Source organism: Stenella coeruleoalba (assembly GCF_951394435.1).
Source record: "Stenella coeruleoalba genome assembly, chromosome: X".
NCBI classification, from domain to species: domain Eukaryota; kingdom Metazoa; phylum Chordata; class Mammalia; order Artiodactyla; family Delphinidae; genus Stenella; species Stenella coeruleoalba.
This window is the reverse complement of record NC_137152.1, coordinates 65669244-65683089: the sequence shown is the minus strand read 5'-3', so window position 1 is coordinate 65683089 and position 13846 is coordinate 65669244. Positions and strand designations below refer to the sequence as shown.

At 36.0% G+C, this 13846-nt stretch overlaps 1 pseudogene across 1 annotated transcript; it reads right to left on the bottom strand.

The window, feature by feature from the left end:
* Window positions 1–250: 250 nt before the first annotated feature.
* LOC307180707 (transmembrane emp24 domain-containing protein 7-like) lies at window positions 251–885 on the bottom strand (annotated as a pseudogene). Its single transcript has one exon. The product of its transcript is annotated as a transmembrane emp24 domain-containing protein 7-like (transcript).
* Between the last annotated feature and the right edge of the window lie 12961 nt (window positions 886–13846).

Genomic DNA, 13846 nt, shown 5'->3' with positions numbered 1-13846 from the left:
TAGATATAAACAACACCAACATCATTGGTGTTGAATTTTGAATAGATCACAATAAGTTCCAAAGTTTTTCTACCTGTACAAATAAAAAAAGGTGTCCTTTCCAAAGTTTGAGGCTATGCACTGCACATCACCCCCCAACAAGTGTATGAATAAGGTTTTAAAAATGTTGCCAGTATTAAGTTCTTCTGTACCTAAAATTAGAGGACAGCAATAGTATAGTGATTAGGGTGCATGAATTCTCAAAACGTAGTTATGATCCAACATTAGTTATGGTGGTTATTTTAACTGAAAAAGACTTTTCAGAAGAAATACCAGCCCTATGCTAACCACCAGAAGAATGCGGGCTTCTACTGACCAAGTCACTCTTATATTTAGATCCTTGGCTGGCTTAGGCCTTGAGCTTCTCTCAAACGGAAATGAGTCTGAAAGTTGATGACAGACTTCAGAGTTACATGAATTGAAACACAGGCAGATTCCATCTGGGTAAGAGCCCTGACTCAGTTCTCACTAGGAAACAAAGGTGGGCCTTCTCCAACTTCAAAATTAAAATATACGATTTTATGTATTTTATGTGTGAAAGCAGAATATTCATTGCTGACACAAAATTTGTATGTCCCAGTTTTGAAGGCTGTTTCTTCATCTTTTTGTATAACATATTGCCATCAGGGTCGTCAGATCGACAATCTACATCATAGTGACTGCCAGTAGTCGCCTGGAACTCGAGGGTGTACTTGGTGACAGGCGTAATGTCCTAGTAGAAGCACTGCTAGGCATAGTTGGGCAGTTTGAATCTGATCTCAGTGCCACCAGGTGGGCACCATTAGCAGCAGTGGCCCAGTGACCTGCGGCGTCTGCCCAGCTCTGCGCTGACACCATCCGCGGCATCTGGAGATGCTGTGGTGGTTGCCTCTACAGAGCTGTGGAGAGACTAGGGTCGGGTCTGCACCAACTCAGGGCACGCACTGTAGAGTCTCTCTGAGCCTAAGAGAGATTAAGGATGAGCAGTGATCCGCTGGGTGTGGGTGAGGGTTGCTGAACAACCAGGGCCTAGTGCTGGGAACGATCCGGGAAACAAGACTCCTGAGTTTTTAAAATGGATAATGTCCCCAAATTTATGCTGATGATACGTACTCCATTTAAGAACTTAAAGGAAAACCATTTGTCAGTGAAGTCTGCTGAAACACAGAATACTGCAAGGGATTATATATAAATTGTTAAAAAATAAACACGGAACATTTTAAAAAATAGGTCACAAATTCAAATCCAATCACTTATAATATACTGGAAATGAAATAGCCCAGCTTTGAATCCAAAGTGGTTGGGTTTGAATCCAAGCTACATATAACTTTACCCTTATACCCACAGTGTCTTTGTAAAATGAAAACAATAACATCTACCTTGTAGAGCTGTTTTGAAGATTAAATATGAAGTGCTTATAATATTACCTGGTACTCAATATATGGCAATTATTAATATTACTAGAAGATGAAAAGATTAAGTTGTTAATTCAACCAGGTAAAGTACAGAAAATTCCATATACAAACAGACACATCCACAATTGTCAAATGAACTTTCTGGTCTTGGCTAGAGCATATTTGCAAGGAAACTTATCAGAGGGCAACATTGCAATGTGAAGCTTAAGATTAAGTCCAGAAAACTCTAAACAACTTTAAACTACTTCAATTATTTGCTGTCCTCCCTACCCAGCACCAAGAAGCCAGACAAATCAACTCCAACAATGTTCTTTCTGGTGCTTTCTGCAGGAGTGTACCTAGAGAGAAGCAAGAGAAGTCAATGTGTGTTCTGACTATTGAGTGATAGATTGTCTGGAATTCACCAACTTGCTCAATATCCTTTGACCTGTATTCTCCCTTTCAGGAATGTTCTTAGATAAATAGTTTGTCATCAAACTTTGTCCTACACCCTAAATTGCCTTCAACCCACTCCAAACTTCTCCTTCCCAAGTCTATTCAGCTTAAAGGTTTACTAACAATTTCGGTGGTTGCTGATTAGGAACGTAAAGTGTGACCTCCCTGAAGTATTTGCATTTCTACAGTGGACAATATAAGACCCTCACACACACACACACACACACACACACACACACACACACACACACAAACATACACACCTACAAAATTTCAACATTTAACAGAATGATATTATACTAATGAAATGGCATATAATATGTATGGGTATATGAACTTTTATAGATATGTCTACTTGCATTTCTGCTTTATAAATATACCTGATATTTGCAATATTGCTTAGAAATGTACCTGAATTTTGATAGAAAAAAAATTTCTAACTTGAGTGCTGTCTCAAAGAATCTCCCCTGAATAACTCAGAAGTCATTTAATCTATAGTAATGTCAATGTTTTGCTGTCAAATGTATCCCTTCCCCCTCTCCTTATCCTTAAGGAGCAGCTGGGGCTCAAATTGCACACTTGCTGGCTGACTGGAATTTTGCTGTTAAAAAATTTCATGCTCCCATGCATGGATTACACATGGGCCAGAGAAGAACATAGCCATGAGAATGCCATTCCCAAAACAGGCAGCACCTTGGGTCTGTTGTAGCATTTGTCCATTTTCATTTGTTCTTCATAATGCTATGTTTTTTGTCATTCACATACAACTTAAGTAACTGTCCAGAGTGATTTGGCATTGATAATACAAACCATTTCTCGACCTGCTTTAATATAGTTATTTTTTTTATCCCTTTATAGAATTAGATTCATTGTTAATTTTTGCTGAAAAATAAAATGGTAGTGTTAATTTTTAGAAACATACTAATTAGTTCTGCCTTGAGTTACCTCAAGGTGTATTTACGTGTGTGTGTGCATATACACATGTTGTGTACATACTTCTAGATAGGTTGAAAACTTAGGCTTCCATATAATTATGAATTGTTAAACTGACTGTATTAGTTTACTAGGGTTTCTGTAACAAAGTACCATAAATTGGGTGGCTTAAACAACAATTGATTGTATCAACAGTTCTGGAGATTAGAAGTCTGAACACAAGGTATCAGCAGGGTTGGTTCCTTCTGAAGGATGTGAGGGAAGAATCTGTTCCATGCCTCTCTCTTTGGCTTATAGGTGGATGTTTATATGTCCACATAATGTTCTCCCTGTGTATTTAATCCTGTCTCCAAATTTCACCTTTTTATAAGGACACAAGTCATATTAGATTGGGGTCAACTGCAATGGCCTCATTTTAACATGGTAAAGACCTATCTCTGAATAAAGTTATATTATGAGGAACTGCAGGTTAGAACTTGAACATATAAATTTTAGTGGAATACAGTTTGGCCCATAACATTGAGTGAGATCTTCTTTTCAAAGATTATTTCAATGTCTTTAAGCAAAATTGAAAAAACATTTAGCCAGATTATTTAAGTATGAGTTCCACTTTTACTTTTAGGAGGTAGAGATTATGAGCTCAGTTGCCTGATCAGTATTTTGAATACAATAAATATTCAATAAATATTTGGAGAAGGAATGAAAGCATCATAGTCCAGGAGAGGTAAAAGGTGACATCATAAGCTTCCTTGATTTGCTTTATTTTTTTTTGAACCTGAGGGTATGGGTTGTTGATAGTCTGCTATGGGGGTTTAAGATAGGAATCATATTCAATTACCAAAACTCCTATTTGGAATCATTTTTCCACAGAGTTTCCTAGTGTAAGGCTTAGAACAAGAAGTTCAACAGTTTCCCTGGACTTATGGGTAAATTGGGTTTTGAAATGCTTTATTTTAGCGTCTTTCTTGGTTGTCTTTGACTGAAAGTCAATGTAGGAGGGTCTTGAGACTTATGGAGAAAAGGTTGGAAATTTGGCTGAAAAACTGAGGCAGCCAATTTTTGATTCCTGATTTTGCAAATAGTAGACGGAGGCACTACTCTAATATTTATGAGCCAGGAACAATTTGAAGATAGAAGCTCACATTCAACCAATTAAAGTTTAATTTTGACTGAGAGCAAAGCCAAGTGGTCATTCACTCTTCCCTATGAAATACTTTAAAGTTACTCAATCAATCCAAAGGGAATGGGAGTACAGTGATCCCTTCTACTATAGCCTCTCCTTGCCTGCTTGCTAAAATATGGAATATCCTTTGGAAAGTATGAGGGTTGTGTGTTTGCCTGCAGATCTAGTCTATGTCTTCTAAAGAGAAAACCCTCTTCTCTAAGATCTGCTTTCATCTGAAGTGGAACTATTATATCACTAACATTAATATATATATATATTTATTTTATATTTTTATTAATTAATTAATTTAATTTATTTATTTTTGGCCGTGTTGGGTCTTTGCTGCTGTGTGCGAGCTTTCTCTAGTTGCAGCGAGTGGGGACTACTCTTTGTTGTGGTGTATGGACTTCTCATTGTGGTGGCTTCTCTTGTTGCAGAGCACAGGCTCTAGGTGCACGGGCTTCAGTAGTTGTGGCATTGGGCTCAGCAGTTGTGGTTCACAGGCTCTAGAGTGAAGGCTTAGTAGTTATGGTGCATGGCCTTAGTTGTTCCGTGGCATGTGGGATCTTCCCGGACCAGAGATCGAACCTGTGTCTCCTGCATTTGTAGGCAGATTCTTAACAACTGCACCACCAGGGAAGCCCTATATTTTTATTTTAATATTTAGACATTCATGTGTTTTCCAAAACCCTCCAAATCTTCCTCTGCATTATCATGTTTCTGTCATTCAAGATGATTATTGTCAGGCAGTTTTTTAGACTAAGCAAATTAAAGAAAGTAGTATTGGTGGTGGTGGTACATGCATGTTAGAAGAACATGCTTATTTGACATTAAACGTTTAAATATCTTCTCGATTTGAAATGAGACTTTAAAACAAAGAACCAAAAATATTAGGTCTAACTCAATATGACCCTTTCATTAAAATCCCTTAAAACTCTTAAGAAAGTTTGTGGGTACAGGCCAAATTAAAATTTTCCTTATGCTGTATTTGCTGCTTAAAGTTAGAATAACAAGTCTGATGAAATGGCCTACCTAGCATATTTATATATAATACTTGGATGTCACATGCTGCTCCCACCTCACTAACCTAGTACAAAATGGGATTGCACCTGGCTCTATTTAGAGGTGGAAAGGCAGCCTTGCATGAAAGTTTTAGAAACTTGTCTGACAGCCTGAATTTTTATGCACCCACATTCTTCTGTGGAAACACAGAGACAGGGAAATAGGCAAAATCCCATTTATTTTTTCCAGTAAAACTCTGCTTTATGAGCATGTGTTAGCAATAACAATAGCTAACATGTATATGGCACTCACTATGTGTCAGCAGAGCCACCATACTGTCCAAATCAAGGAATTACCATTCACACTGCATTCTATGTAAATGGCATCCACTGGAGTTATACAATGCGGAGGTACTGAATTTTAGGCTCTGTTCTAAGCACTTTACATATATTACCACAATATAATACTCATAACAGCTCTAAGAGCTAAGTACTATTATGTCGACTCAACAAATGCAGAAACTGAGGTACAGAGTACATAAATACTTTGTTCATGGTCACATAGTAAGTGACAGAAAGTAGATTCAAACTCAGACAATCTAATTGTAGAATCCATGGTTTTAACCACTACACATACTGACTCTATGAAGCTTGGAAAGAGTATATGGCTTTGGAAATGAAGAGATAGCAGTGACTGAATAAAGAATGTCTGAATGCAGTTAGCATGCAAACTGCATGCTTGAAAAGTTCTTCACATTTGCTTAACATGAGCTACAAATTTGATTCTGAACTTTTAAACTTTCAATGCAAAGAAGGAAACCTTATCAGTTGCATGATTCACATTATCTAAATGGAAAATATAGAAGCAGAGTTATTGCTACTGAGATCAGGAAACTATTGCTATGAAGATCAGAAAACTAGTCTTTTTATGAGCAGTCTTGAAGAGTATGTTGTGAGCGATATCATCAACAGCACCTCCATAGTAAACACAGTAACATGTTTCTTAAGGCCTATTTCTATTAATATTGCTTACTGTAAATTGATGCCATAAAGCCAAAGTGATCTTCCCTCTAAATTATTATTGAGCTATACTTGGTCAAAATAAAGTAACCCTGTAGTCCATATTCACGTTTCTCTGGTGGTCTTGCTTAAGCCAACAATGGACTGCAAAGCATCCAAGGAAAACAAAGGGACTTCTAGGGACTTCTCTGTAAGTATAAGCTCTTTCCATTCAGAATTTGAAAATGTTGAGCAACACTAAGTTCCAGGTTATACTTTGTGATGAGAAACTGATATGCAGGTAAAACATGTATATTAAATGCAGGTCCACCTGCTTTAAAAGTTGATGACCACTTTGTCATAGACCAGTGCTGCTACCAAGAATTCTGAGTGTGTAATTCAAGGAGAATCAGTGCAGTGTCAGTTAAGGTTAAGCATCTGAACTTTTGAGCAACTCATACCTGATCCCAAGCCACTTAGTTACTATGTGACCTGGGATAAGCTACCAATCTCTTAAAATTTCCTTCTTCACTGGTAAAATAAAGATAAAAATACCTATCAATACCTACCATTAAGTACTTAAAATTGTAGGGACATAAATATTTTTGTGTCAGAAATATATGATTATTGATTACTTTTTCAATATTCTGCACAAACTTTATATATAACAGGTAGAATCAGGCTTAGGAAAAATAGAAAAAAGGAACATTACCTTCAGTTCCCCACCCTCCTTCTTTCTAGTCCTATTTATAGTAATCCTCCTTGCTTCTACGAGGAAAAAGCAGAACAAAGCTCATTAATACTGGGGCATTAGTGAGTAAGTGTGGCAGTATAGAAGATAGATTTTTCTTTAGTCCAACAGACACATCCTCAAGCTCTGACACTTACTTTTGTTTCATAAGCCCCAAATTTCTCATTTAGTAAACAAAGGCAATAAATCCTACTCCACAGGTTTGTTGAAAGGATGGGAGGTAACCAATGTGAAAGTATTAATACAGTGGTGCCACATATAAGGTGTTCAATAAATGGTAGTTATTACTGGTATTGTTATTACGCTGTTATAATATTTAGCCTTGGAGACATGAACTTTAGACACAGCTGTTATCCTAACTCATGGTGTGTCCTTGGGTGATATATAAATGTACTTGATAAATTACAAATAATTATTTAAATAGTAGTAGTAGTAGGTAAGATGTAGTATGTAATAGTAGTAGTATTTGTATACATTCATTTTTTAATATTCTTTTCCGTTATGGTTTATCACAGGCTATTCAATATAGTTCCCTGTGCTATACATTAGGACCTTGTTGTTTATCCATTCTAAATGTAAAAATTTGCATCAACCAATACCAAATTCTCAAACCATCCCTCCCCCACCTCCTCTCCCCCTTGGCAACCACAAGTTTGTTCTCTATGTCTATGAGTCTGTTTCTGTTTTGTAGATAGGTTCATTTGTGTCATATTTTAGATACCATATATAAGTGGTATCATATGATATTTGTCCTCTTTCTGACTTTTGCATCCATGTTGCTGTAAATGGCATTATTTCATTCTTTATTATGGCTGAGTAGTATTCCATCATATATATGTACCACATCTTCTTTATCCATTCATCTGTCAATGGACATTAAGGTTATTTCAATGTTTTGGCTATTGTGAACAGTGCTGCTATAAAAATAGGATTGCATATATCTTTTTGAATTATAGTTTTTTTCTATGTATATTCCCAGGAATGGGATTGCTGGAACATATAGTAATTCCATTTTTAGTTTTCTAAGGAAACTCTATACTGTTTTCCATAGTGGCTGTACCAACTTACATTCCCACCAACAGTGTAGGAGAGTTCCCTTTCCTTCATATCCTCTCCAGCATTTTCTATTTGTAGACTTTTTAATAATGGCCATTCTGACCCGTGTGAGGTGGTACCTCATTGTAGATTTGATTTACATTTCTCTAATAATCAGTGATGTTGAGCATCTTTTCATGTGCCTACTGGCCATCTGTATGTTTTCTTTGGAGACATGTATTAAGGTCTTCTGCCTATTTTTCGATTGGGTTATTTGTTTTTTTGTTGTTGAGTTGTATGAGTTATTTGTATATTTTGGAGATTAAGCCCTTGTGTGTCACCATATTTGCAAATATTTTCTCCCATTCGATAGGTTGTCTTAATTTTTTAAAATTGTTTCCTTTGCTGTGCAGAAGCTGGTAAATTTGAGCAGGTCCCCTTTGTTGACTTTTGTTTTCTTTTTATTCCCTTGGGAGACTGACCTAAGAAAACATTGGTACTATCTATGTCAGAGAATATTTTGCCTATGTTTTCTTCTAGGAGTTTTATGGTGTCTTGGCTTATGTTTAAGTCTTTAAGCAATTTGAGTTTATTTTTATGCATGGTGTGAGGCTCTGTTCTAACTTCATTGATTTACATACAGCTGTCAAACTTTCCCAGCACGACTTGCTGAAGAGATTATCTTTTTCCCATTTGATATTCTTGCTTCCTTTGTCAAAGATTAATTGACCATAGGTGTGTGGGTTTATTTTTGGGCTCTCTATTGTGTTCCATTTATCTATATGTCTGTTTTTGTACAAATATCACACTGTTGATTACTGTAGCTCTGCACTATTGTCTGAAGTCTGGGTGAGTTATGCCTACTGCTTTTTTTCTTTTTTCCCTCAGTATTGCTCTAGCAATTCTGGGTCTTTTATGGTTCCATATAAATTTTTGGATTATTTGTTCTACTTCTGTGAAAAATTTCATGGGTAATTTGATAAGAATCACATTAAATTTGTAGATTTCTTTGGGAATTATAGCCATTTTAACAATATTAATTCTTCCAATACAAGAACATGGGATACCTTTCCATTTCCTTGAATTCTGTTTTATTTCCTTTATTAATGTTTTATAGTTCTTAGTTTATAAGGCTTTCACCTCCTTGGTCAGTTTTATTCCTACGCATTTTAATTTTGGGGGTGCAATTTTAAAAGTTATTGCTAATTTACATTCCCACCAATGGTGCAAGAGGGTTCCCTTTTCTCCACACCCTCTCCAGCATTTATTGTTTGTATATTTTTTTTAAAACTTCTTTACTGGAGTATAATTGCCTTACTTTTTTGTGTTAGTTTCTGCTGTATAACAAAGTGAATCAGCTATACGTATATATATATCCCCATATCCCCTCCCTCTTGCGTCTCCCTCCCACCATCCCTATCCCACCCTTCTAGGTGGTCACAAAGCACTGAGCTGAGCTGATCTCCCTATGCTATGCGGCTGTGTCCAACTAGCTATCTATATTATACTTGGTAGTGTATATACGTCCATGCCACTCTCTCACTTCGTCTCAGCTTACCCTTTGCCCTCCCCGTGTCCTCAAGTCCATTCTCTCTATCTGTGTCTTTATTCCTGTCCTGCCCCTAGATTCTTCAGAACCATTTTATATTTTTTAGATTCCATATATATGTGTTAGCATACGGTATTTGTTTTTCTCTTTCTGAATTACTTTACTCTGTATGACAGACTCAAGGTCAACCCAACTCACTACAAATAACTCAATTTCATTTCTTTTTATGGCTGAGTAATATTCCATTGTATATATGTGCCATGTCTTTTTTTTTTAACATCTTTATTGGAGTATAATTGCTTTACAATGGTGTGTTAATTTCTGCTTTATAACAAAGTGAATCAGTTATACATATACATATGTTCCCATATCTCTTCCCTCTTGCATCTCCCTCCCTCCCACCCTCCCTATCCCACCCCTCTGGGTGGTCACAAACCACCAAGCAGATCTCCCTGTGCTATGTGGCTGCTTCCAACTAGCTATTTTACATTTGGTAGTGTATATATGTCCATGCCACATTCTCACTTTGTCACAGCTTCCCATTCCCCTTCCCCATATCCTCAAGTCCATTCTCTAGTAGGTCTGTGTCTTTATTCCCATCTTACCCCTACGTTCTTCATAACCTTTTTTTTCCCTTAGATTCCATATATATGTGCTAGCATATGATATTTGTTTTTCTCTTTCTGACTTACTTCACTCTGTATGACAAACTCTAAGTCCATCCACCTCACTAGAAATTTCTCAATTTTGTTTCTTTTTATGGCTGAGTAATATTCCATTGTATATATGTGCCACATCTTCTTTATCCATTCATCTGTAGGTGGACACTTAGTCTGCTTCCATGTCCTGGCTATTGTAAATAGAGCTGCAATGAACATTTTGGTACATGACTCTTTTTGAATTACGGTTTTCTCAGGGTATATGCTCAGTAGTGGGATTTCTGGGTTGGAAGAAAGAATATACAGTGGAGAAAAGACAGCCTCTTCAATAAATGGTGCTGGGAAAACTGGACAGGTATATGTAAAAGTATGAAATTAGAACACTCCCTAACACCATACACAAAAATAAACTCAAAATGGATTAAAGACCTAAATGTAAGGCCAGAAACTATCAAATTCTTAGAGGAAAACATAAGCAGAACACTCTATGACATAAATCACAGCAAGATCCATTTTGACCCACCTACTAGAGAAATGGAAATAAAAACAAAAATAAACAAATGGAACCTAATGAAACTTAAACGCTTTTGCACAGCAAAGGAAACCATAAAGAAGACCAAAAGACAACCCTCAGAATGGTAGAATATATTTGCAAATGAAGCAACTGACAAAGGATTTATCTCCAATATTTACAAGCAGCTCATGCAGCTCAATAACAAAAAAACAAATCCAAAAATGGGCATAAGACCTAAATAGACATTTCTCCAAAGAAGATACAGATTGCCAACAAACACATGAAAGAATGCTCAACATCATTAATCATTAGAGAAATGCAAATCCAAACTACAATGAGATATCATCTCACACCAGTCAGAATGGCCATCATCAAACAATCTAGAAACAATAAATGCTGGAGAGGGTGTGGAGAAAAGGGAACCCTCTTGCACTGTTGGTGGGAATGTAAATTGATACAGCTACTATGGAGAACAGTATGGAGGTTCCTTAAAAAAAGTTTGTAGATTTTTTTATAGAGGTTCCTTAGAAAAACAAAAATAGCACTACCAGGTGACCCAGCAACACCACTACTGGGCATATACTGTGAGAAAAACATAATTCAAAAAGAGTCATGTACCACAATGTTTATTGCAGCACTATTTACAATAGCATGGACATGGAAGCAACCTAAGTGTCCATTGACAGATGAATGGATAAAGAAGATGTGGCACATATATACGATGGAATATTACTCGGCCATAAAAAGAAATGAAATTGAGTTATTTGTAGTGAGGTCGATGGACCTAGATTCTGTCATACAGAGTGAAATGAGTCAGAAAGAAAAAACAAATACTGTATGCTAACACATATATATGGAAGCTAAAAAAAAAATAGTTCTGATGAACCTAGGGGCAGGACAGGAATAAAGACAGTGACATAGAGAATGGGATTGAGGACATGGGGAGGGGGAAGGGTAAGCTGGGACAAAGTGAGAGAGTAGCATTGACATATACACACTACCATGTGTAAAACAGATAACTAGTGGGAAGCAGCTGCATAGCACATTGAGATCAGCTCAGTGCTTTGTTACCACATAGAGGGGTGCAATAGGGAGTGTGGGAGGGAGGTGAAAGAGGGAGGGGATATGGGGATATATGTATACATATAGCTGATTCACTTTGTTATATAGCAGAAGCTAACACAACACTCTAAAGGAATTATACTCCAATAAATATGTTAAAAAATTATTTAAAAAAAGGTATTGTTTTTTTACATTCCCTTTCTGTTATCCCATTGTTAGTGTAAAGGAATGCAACTGATTTCTGAATGTTAATCTTGTATCTTGCTACTTTGCTGAATTCATTTATTTGATCTCATAGTTTTTGTGTGGAGTCCTGAGGGTTTTCTATATATAGTATGATGTCATCTGCATATAATGACAATTTTACCTCTTCCCTTCCAATGTGGATAGTTTTTATTTCTTTTTCTTGTCTGATTGCTGTGGCTAGGACTTCCAATCTATGTTGAAGTGAAGTGGTGAAAGTGGGCATTCTTGTGCTGTTCCAGATCCTAGTGAGAAGGCTTTCTGTTTTTCACCTTTGATTATTATATTGACTGTGGGTTTGTCATAAATGGCTTTTATTATTTTGAAATATATTCCCTCTATTCCCACTTTGGTAAGAGTTTTTATCATGAATGGATGTTGAATTTTAGCAAATGCTTTTTCTGCATCTATTGAGAAGATCATGTGATTTTTGACTTTTGTTAATGTGGTTTATTATATTAATTGATTTGCATATGTTGAACCATCCTTGTGAACCTGGGATGAATCCCACTTCGTCGTGGTGTATGATCTGTTTTATGCATTGTTGGATTCCATTTGCAGATATTTTATTGAGAATTTTTTGCATCTATATTCATCAAAGGTATTGGCCTGTACTTTTCTTGTTTGGTGGTGTATTTGTCTGGTTTTGGTATCCAGGTGATGGTGGCTTCATAGAATGCCTTTGGTAGTGTTCCCTTCTCTTCAATCTTTGGGAAGAGTTTGAGAAGATTCAGTATACCTTCTTCTTTGTATGTTTGGTAGAATTTACCTTTGAAGCCATCTGGTCCTGGACTTTTGTTTGTAGGAAGTTTTTTGTTTTTTTTGTTTTATTACAGATTCTATTTCACTTCTTGTGATCGATCTGTTCAAATTATCCGTTTCTTCTTGATTCAATTTTGGTGGTATGTATGTTTCTAGAAAGTTGTCCATTTCTTCTAGGTTGTCAAATTTGTTGGCATATAATTGTTTATAGTATTCTCTTATTTTCTTTTTTTGTTGTTGTTGTATTTCTGTGGTATCAGTTGAGATTTCTCCTTTTTCATTTCTTATTTTATTTATTTAGGTTCTCTCTCTGTTCTTCTTGGTGAGCCTGGGCAGAGGTTTGTCAATTTTGCTTACCTTTTCAAAGAACCAGCCCTTGGTTTTGTTAATTTGGTTATTATTTTTTTTAATCTTAGTTTTATTTATTTCCTCCCTGATCTTTAGTATTTCCTTCCTTCAGCTGACTTTAGGTTTTGTTTGTTCTTCTTTTTAAATTCTTTTAGGTGATAGGTTAGGTTGTTTGCTTGAGATTTTTCTTGTTTTGTGATGAAGGTCTGTATTGCTATGAACTTCCCTCTAAGAATTACTTTGGCTGCATTCCATAGATTTTGTATTGTGTTTTCTTTGTCATTTGTCTCAATGTATTTTTTAATTTCCTTTTTGACTTCCTCATTGACCCATTGCTTTTTTAGTAGCAAGTTATTTAGTACCCAGGTATTTTTTTTCATTTCCTTTCCTGTTGTTGATTTCTAGTTTCATGCCATTGTAGTCAGAGAATATGCTTGAAATAACTTCTATACTCTTAAATTTGTTGAGGTTAGTTTCATGCCCTAGGATGTGGTCAATCCTAGAGAATGTTCTGTGTGCACTTGAAAAGAATGTATATCCTGCTTTTTTTGGATTTAATGTCCTGAAAATATCAATTAAGTCTCACTGTTCTATTGCATCATTTAAGACCTCTGTTGCTTTATTGATTCTTGGTCTGAAAGATCTGTCCATTGATGTGATTGTGGTGTGAAAATCTCCTACTATTATTGTATTCCATCAATTTCTCACTTTATGTCTGTTAGTATTTGTTTTATGTATTTGTGTGCTCCTATATTAGGTGCATATATATTGATGAGTGTAAAATCCTCTCCTTGTATTGATTCTTTTATCATTATATACTGTCCTCTTTTTAATTTTTTTTATTGTGGTAAAAGTCACATAATATAAAACATACTATTTTAATCATATTTAACTGTACAGTTCAGTGGCACTAAGTATATTCACATTGTTGTGCAACTCTCACCATCATCCCCCAAT